The 8,800-nt window shown below is 51.0% G+C and overlaps 1 long non-coding RNA gene across 1 annotated transcript; it reads left to right on the forward strand.

The window, feature by feature from the left end:
- The first annotated feature begins 1,232 nt into the window (after positions 1-1,232).
- Positions 1,233-2,398, forward strand: LOC142918178 (uncharacterized). The gene is made up of 3 exons (XR_012937428.1): positions 1,233-1,359; positions 1,666-1,812; positions 2,279-2,398. It is a non-coding gene; the product is annotated as an uncharacterized LOC142918178 (long non-coding RNA).
- The last annotated feature ends 6,402 nt before the right edge of the window (positions 2,399-8,800 follow it).

The raw sequence follows: 8,800 nt of genomic DNA on the forward strand, positions 1-8,800 counted from the left end.
GTGTTGGTGGGGGTGGTGGTGGTGTTGGTGGTGTTGGTGGTGGTGGTGTTGTCGGTGGTGGTGTTGGTGGTGGTGGTTGGTGGTGGTGGGGGTAGTGGTGGTGTTGGTGGTGGTGGTGGCGTTGGTGGGGGTGGTGGCCGTAGTGTTGGTGGTGGTGGGGGTGGTGTTGGTGGTGGTGGCGGTGGTGGTGGTGGTGGTGGCGGTGGTGTTGGTGGTGGTGGTGGTGTTGGTGGTGGTGTTGGTGGTGGTGGGGGTGGTGTTGGTGGTGGTGGTGTTGGTGGTGGTGTTGGTGGTGGTGGGGGTGGTGGTGGTGGTGGTGGTGTTGGTGGTGGTGGTTGCGGTGGTGGCGGTGGTGGTGGTGGTGGCGTTGGTGGGGGTGGTGGCGTTGGTGGGGGTGGTGGCCGTGGTGTTGGTGGTGGTGGTGGTGTTGGTGGGGGTGGTGTTGGTGGTGGTGGTGTTGGTGGTGGTGGTGGTTGCGGTGGTGGTGGTGGTGGCGTTGGTGGGGGTGGTGGGCGTGGTGTTGGTGGTGGTGGGGGTGGTGTTGGTGGTGGTGGCGGTGGTGGTGGTGGTGGTGGCGGTGGTGTTGGTGGGGGTGGTGTTGGTGGTGGTGGTGGTGGTGTTGGTGGTGGTGTTGGTGGTGGTGGTGGTGTTGGTGGTGGTGGGGGTGGTGTTGGTGGTGGTGGTGGTGGTGTTGGTGGTGGTGGTTGCGGTGGTGGCGGTGGTGGTGGTGGTGGCGTTGGTGGGGGTGGTGGCGTTGGTGGGGGTGGTGGCCGTGGTGTTGGTGGTGGTGGTGGTGGTGTTGGTGGGGGTGGTGTTGGTGGTGGTGGTGTTGGTGGTGGTGGTTGCGGTGGTGGTGGCGTTGGTGGGGGTGGTGGCCGTAGTGTTGGTGGTGGTGGGGGTGGTGTTGGTGGTGGTGGTGGTGGTGGCGGTGGTGTTGGTGGGGGTGGTGTTGGTGGTGGTGGTGGTGTTGGTGGTGGTGTTGGTGGTGGTGGTGGTGTTGGTGGTGGTGGGGGTGGTGTTGGTGGTGGTGGTGGTGTTGGTGGTGGTGGTTGCGGTGGTGGCGGTGGTGGTGGTGGTGGCGTTGGTGGGGGTGGTGGCGTTGGTGGGGGTGGTGGCCGTGGTGTTGGTGGTGGTGGTGGTGGTGTTGGTGGGGGTGGTGTTGGTGGTGGTGGTGTTGGTGGTGGTGGTTGCGGTGGTGGTGGCGTTGGTGGGGGTGGTGGGCGTGGTGTTGGTGGTGGTGCTGGTGGTGTTGGTGGTGGTTGCGAGCAACCCGAGAAGTGGGCGGTGGGGGTGGTGAGGGCGGCTGGGACGCTGCGCTCACTCCTCACGCTGCTCACTGACCGTGAGGACGACGACCAGGTGAGACCACGCACAAGGATATGTGTCTGTGTGTGTGTAGGTCGACTCAGCCTCAAATGAGTACCTGGAGCGATGTGTAAACATCGCCGCTAGGGAGACAAAGGCGGCCGGGCATGGTGCTGCCCACCCACCCCCTCGTGTGCCGTGCTGGCCTTTAAAGCCGCTCGCTAACAGCACTTGCCCCTACAGTCTGTTAAGGCTATAAGGGGTATCTTTGTCTGTGCGCGGCACGGGCTAGAGAAGAGATGGAGTGATGTGGTACAGGAGGACGTGGAGCTGAGTGGACTTGCCGATGACTGGTACCAGCGGTGTCAAGATCGGCCTCTGTGGAGGAGGCTCGTGAAGGACGCTGCTACTGGGCAGTTGGAGGCAGTCACCCTCCAACAACAACGGAGGGCGGAGGAGCGACGCTCACAACAACGAGCGGAACGCCGGGTGGCTAAAGCACAGCAGGTTGGCACAGGAGGGGGCACAGGTGGTGCATCAGCCAGTCATCTCAGTCAGTCGACCCGTGGCACCTGGGTCTGTCCCTTGACCTTCAGCCAGCGGGCGTTCGTATTATGAAATAAAAGGCATAATTTTTGTATGTAAATATCTTATCTATAAACGTCTCCGCGCGCGTGCGCTTGCGAGGGATTTGCCTCTCGAACCGTGGGGTTGACATCGAAAAAAATGTGCCAGCCAGCACGCCCTAAGCCCCACGGTGGGAATAGGCTCTTCCTTTTTCATGTCCGTCACCTTTAAATTAGTCACATTAGCGATTTCGTGGGATTTCGCTATATGAATTTATTTACTGCGCGACATTGACCGTACCAACTCACGCCAATTGCTTGGGGGGGGAAAGGGGGCGGTGGACCGCGCCAAGTGTTGTGCGTTCAGTGGAGCTCACACCGGACATTTTATTTCACGTGTTTAACAGAACACCCGGCAGCCGCCTCCCCCCAGGAGGGACCCCGGCGGATCCCAGGACACCCAACAGCCCCCTCCTGCTACGGGGCAAGGGATATTGCGACTGCCCCTACTGGACTATGTCAGCCCTTACAGGTAAGTTGTACACAGACCGTCGCTACACATAGCCCATACACGCCCCTCCCTACACTATTATCAAACAAATAAGTTGCCAAATATTACAATGATAATGTTCGTGCGCAGATAATAGCTCGGGTTCATTGTTTACTATTCCCAAACAAATAAGTTGTCTGATATTACAATAATAATAATGTTTGTGTGCAGATAATAACTCGGGTTCATTGTTTACTATTATGAAACAAAGAAGGTGGCAGATATTACAATCACTTTCTTTGTGTGCAGAAAAATACTTTTTTAATTCTTAGGTTGCTACATGTTTCCTTTTTGAGCTGTGTTTTTATGACGCTGAGACCGTGCACTGCCAGTCTGTGATGTGGCTTGTTGCCTGCTGATTAATTCACGCCAGTGCACCGCCGCTATTATACACACTGCTAATTTAGCTTTTGCCCATTATGAGTGTATGCCAGTCTATAATCTGTTGCCTGCTTCTTTACCTCACTCAGTGTACTGCCAGCCTTTCATGTCGACTGTATCCTGCTTTTTCAGCTGCTGCCCATATTGCCAGCTTTTTATGTCGACTGTAGCTATGCTTATGTCATTGAGTCGACGTACTGCCACTCTATAATCTAGACTGTAGCCTGCTTCTCAACTTACCTGTGCATACTGATGCTCATTCATGTACACTTATTTCAGCTGATTTCTTCTATGCATTTCTACTATTTCGATTGCTCACGTCACACTATTTGCTGATACGTAGTACTGCGATGCTCATAGCTGTGCCATCATCGGGGATTGCTGTGCACGTCGATGTGTGTGTGTGATTTGATGTGGGGAGCGATAGTGTAGCGGTTAGCGCACTGCGCTATGAACCTGGCGACCTGGGTTCGATTCCCACTCACAGCCAACACCAGTGACGATTATCTGAACCGGTCCCGGGCCTCCCCTAGGTCGACTCAGCCTCTAAATGAGTACCTGGTGCGGTGTGTAAACATCGGCACTAGGGAGACAAAGGCGGTCGGGCGTGGTGCTGGCCACTCACCCCCTGGTGTACCGTTCCGGCCTTCATAGGTGCTCGCTAACAGCACTTGCCCCTACAGTCTGTTAAGGCTATATGGGGGATCTTTGTTTGTGATTTGATGTGTGTGTTTGAGTCCATACGTGTGTGCATGTAGGACCTTGCGTGTGTCTGTCTTTTTCTAACGGACAACCCCCGATGTGTGTGTGTGTAGGTCGATGTGTGTGTGTGTGTGTCAGTCCAAGGGTGCGTGTCAGTCCATGTGTGTGTATCAGTCGATGTGTGTGTGTAGGTCGATGTGTGTGTGTGTGTCAGTCCAAGGGTGCGTGTCAGTCCATGTGTGTGCATCAGTCGCTGTGTGTGTGTGTAGGTCGATGTGTTTGTGTGTGTGTGTCAGTCCAAGGGTGCGTGTCAGTCCATGTCTCTATGTTAGTCCACATGTGTGTGTGTAAGTCCATACATGTGTGTGAGTTGATATGTGTGTGTAACTCCATGTGTGTGTATCTAAAGTAGAGTCCATATGTGTGTGGGGCAATGTGTGTGTCAGTCTATTTATGTGTGTGCGAGTCTATGTGTGTGTGTGTAAGTCAATGTGTGTGCGTGGGTCCATGTGTGTGTATATATACGTCCGTGTGTGTGTGTGTCTTACTCGATATGTGTGTGTGTGTAATGACGTGTTTTTACGTCAATGTGTGTGTGAGTTCACCTTTGTCTGTGTGTGAATCGATGTGTGTGTGAGTCGCTGTATGTGTGTAACTCCATGTGTGTGTATCTAAAGTGGATGTCTATGTGTGTGTAAGTTCATATGTGTGTGTGTGTAAGTCGATGTCTGTCTGTGTGAGTCTATATGTGTATGTGTGTGTGCGTGTAAGTCGATGTGTTTCTACGTGTGTGGGTCGATGTCTGTGTGTAAGTTGATGTGTGAGTCTATCTTTTTCGCCCGGGCAACGCCGGGTACTTACCGCTAGTAAAATAATAAAATATAAAACAATACAATTGTAGTTTTATAAAACAATACAATTTTATTGTTTTATAAAATTGTATTCTATGCTAATTCCTTTGTCAAAGGGTACCTCTGCGGATGTGTATACTTTAACTTAGCTATTTCAATGAGCCATTTCAATGCTAAATTATATGCTAATTCCTTTGTCAAGGGGTGCCTCTGTGGATGTGTATACTTTAACTTAGCTATTTCAATGAGCCATTTCAATGCTAAATTCTATGCTAATTCCTTTGTCAAGGGGTACCTCTGCGGATGTGTATACTTTAACTTAGCTATTTCAATGAGCCATTTCAATGCTAAATTATATGCTAATTCCTTTGTCAAGGGGTGCCTCTGTGGATGTGTATACTTTAACTTAGCTATTTCAATGAACCATTTCAATGCTAAATTCTATGCTAATTCCTTTGTCAAGGGGTACCTCTGCGGATGTGTATACTTTAACTTAGCTATTTCAATGAGCCATTTCAATGCTAAATTATATGCTAATTCCTTTGTCAAGGCGCTTTGTGTTTTTCTTCTCACACAGCTTAAAGGTCGTGATCTAAGCGTGGCTTCTCCCACTCCAGCGCTGTCCTCCAGACAGTCTCGTCCCTTCACCTGATGAAGGCCGCTTGTGTTGTGGCCGAAACGTCGTGATTTTTTATTATTTTATTTTCACCTACGTGACTTTACCCAATAGAACCAAAGAGTATGTATTTTTATATTTTTATTATTTTATTGTTTCCCTTCTACGTGACGACTTTACCGACAGAACCAAGAATATGAATCCCTGCAGTCACGAAAGCTTTAGATCAAAATTTAAACATTTGTTTCACTTTACTAAGGGCCCCACTGGGACGCTGTGGGTCTCTTGTTTCAGAAGCGACCCACCTCTGACCGCAGGTGACAGCTCAACTCTGTGGCTTGTCGCCATCATCGTCACGTGGTGCGGACGCGTAGAGCGGCGGGCAAACGCTGCCAACGCTGGATTTAAATCTGGAGTTGGAAGAATCCCGAGTACCTGGGAAAAAAAAAATATCTACACAACCACGGTGAGAGAGAGAGGAACACGCAAACTCCAAATATACAGCAGCAGCAGTAGCAACAGCAGGCAGTGTCAGGGTCGTGGATCGAACCCACGACCTCCTTGTAGACCGGGCGAGGTCGTCAACATCTCCTATCCACCGTGGTGCTGACCAGAAACGATGTCTTGCAAGTCTCTCGGCGGAGTCTGGCCACGTCCCTGCTGCATTCTGGTCCATTTCTCGTTTGACGTGTGCCAACTAAATGTGAGAAGCCATCTGACAACCAAATATAACCTTGATAGAGGTTTGTTTGAATCTTGACTTAAAAGCTGTCGTGACTGCAGGAATTCATTTTCTTTGAGTCTTTCGGTAAAGTCAACGGGGGGTTTCAAAATTAACAAATTAAAAATAATAAATAAATAGACCTCGACGTTCCAGTCTCAACACAAAGCAGTCATCTTCAGGTGTGGGGGCATCAACGGGAGATCAGATTCAGACACTGTTCAGCTAAAGGTGTGCTGGAATCGACGATCGAATCTAAGAATCGTTTGTTAATGCATTGAAAGAATGGAGAGAATCGATTTGAGGATTAATCCGCAGATCGATTCTGATGGATCGAGTCGGGAAAGATTCTTAAATACGGAATATCATTGGGGTCATTTTTTTTCATAACTCAGATGAGATTTCTGATATTACCGCGTTTTATAAATATTTACATAACCAATATTTTTTTATTCAGACCGCGCCAATGCCAACGCGAGTATTTATTGTTGATGGTGAGTTTTGTAAATTCATCGTACGGTTAAAAACAATAAAGTTTTCCCGTAAAAAAAATAAAAATCTCTCCGCCTTGGAGCCAATCAGATTTCAGTTTCTCCCCTCCCATGTGACGTGAAGTTTTCTGGCTCCTCCCCCTCCTCGCTCGCCGCCATTTTGAGAGTCGTGAGGGAGGTGAAGCCTGCGACCTTGACAACGACGAAGATTCACCAGGGTCAGTGACAACCTCACACTCACACTGTGACAACCTCACACTCATACACACTGTGACAACCTCACACTCACACACACACTGTGACAACCTCACACTCACACACACACTGTGACAACCTCACACTCACACACACACTGACAACCTCACACTCACACACACTGTGACAACCTCACACACACACACTGACAACCTCACACACACACTGACAACCTCACACTCACACCCACTGACAACCTCACACTCACACACTGACAACCTCACACTCACACACACACTGACAATCTCACACTCACACACTGACAACCTCACACTCACACACACTGTGACAACCTCACACTCACACACACTGTGACAACCTCACACACACACACTGGCAACCTCACACTCACACACACACTGACAACCTCACACTCACACACTGACAATCTCACACACACTCACACACTGACAACCTCACACTCACACACTGACAACCTCACACTCATACACACACTGACAACCTCACACTCACACACTGACAACCTCACACTCACACACACTGTGACAACCTCACACACACTGTGACAACCTCACACTTACACACACACACTGACAACCTCACACTCACACACACTGTGACAACCTCACACTCACACACTGTGACAACCTCACACTCACACACACTGACAACCTCACACTCACACACACTGACAACCTCACACTCACACACACACACTGACAACCTCACACACACACACACTGACAACCTCACACTCACACACACACTGACAACCTCACACTCACACACACTGACAACCTCACACACACTGACAACCTCACACTCACACACACTGTGACAACCTCACACTCACACACTGACAACCTCACACTCACACACACTGACAACCTCACACTCACACACTGCGAGAACCTCACACACACACACTGACAACCTCACACTCACACACACTGACAATCTCACACTCACACACACTGACAACCTCACACACACACTGACAACCTCACACACACACTGACAACCTCACGCTCACACACACTGACAACCTCACACTCACACACACTGACAACCTCACACTCACACACACACAGTGACAACCTCACACTCACACACACACACTGACAACATCACACTCACACACACTGACAACCTCACACTCACACACACTGACAATCTCACACTCACACACACTGACAACCTCACACTCACACACACACTGACAACCTCACGCTCACACACACTGACAACCTCACACTCACACACACTGTGACAACCTCACACTCACACACACACACTGACAATCTCACACTCACACACACTGACAACCTCACACTCACACACACACTGTGACAACCTCACACACACACACTGACAACCTCACGCTCACACACACTGACAACCTCACACTTACACACACTGTGACAACCTCACACACACACACTGACAACCTCACACTCACACACACACTGACAACCTCACGCTCACACACACTGACAACCTCACACTCACACACACTCACTGACAACCTCACACTCACACACACTGACAACCTCACACTCACACACTGACAACCTCACACTCACACACACACTGACAACCTCACACTCGCACACACACACTGACAACCTCACACTCACACACTGACAACCAACAACAACAACCGCCATTCGCCACTAAGTGGCGGTGACGTCACCACGACGCTTGTGCCAGGCCATGTGCACCCTGAGGCCACGTGAAGTGTCGAACGCCCGCTGGCAGGAGGTCACGGGGCAGACCCAGGTGCCACGGGTCGACTGACTGAGATGACTGGCTGATGCACCACCTGTGACCCCTACTGTGCCAACCTGCTGTGCTTTAGCCACCCGGCGCTCCGCTCGTTGTTCTGAGCGTCGCTCCTTCGCCCTCCGTTGTTGTTGGAGGGCGACTGCCTCCAACTGCCCAGTAGCATCCTTCACGAGCCTCCTCCACAGAGGCCGATCTTGACACCGCTGGTACCAGTCATCGGCAAGTCCACTCAGCTGCACGTCCTCCTGTACCACATCACTCCATCTCTTCTCTAGCCCGTGCCGCGCCCGTTTAGCCCCCTCAATCCGGCCGAACAAAAGCTGTTTCGGCATGCGGTGGCTGGGCATGCGGGCTACATGACCCAGCCATCGCAGCCTTGCCCGCCGGAGGAGCTCACCGATGGGACCTTGCCCAGATCTTTCAAGGATTTGTGATCTCCTCACACAATCCAGTCTGGTTAAACCCAGGATGGATCGCAGGCAGGCCAGCCTAAATGTTTCTAACCGGCGAAGATGTTCCATTAAGAGGGTCCACGTTTCGCAAGCGTAGAGAAGGGAGGGAATGACCGTGGCCGAGAAGACCTGAAGCTTAGTGCGGAGCGACAGACCAGGTAGCT

This window comes from Petromyzon marinus, unplaced genomic scaffold, assembly GCF_048934315.1.
Source record: "Petromyzon marinus isolate PM22_M1 ecotype Great Lakes invasive population unplaced genomic scaffold, UKy_Petmar_22M1.pri1.0 PM_G_Scaffold_56, whole genome shotgun sequence".
Lineage (NCBI taxonomy): Eukaryota > Metazoa > Chordata > Hyperoartia > Petromyzontiformes > Petromyzontidae > Petromyzon > Petromyzon marinus.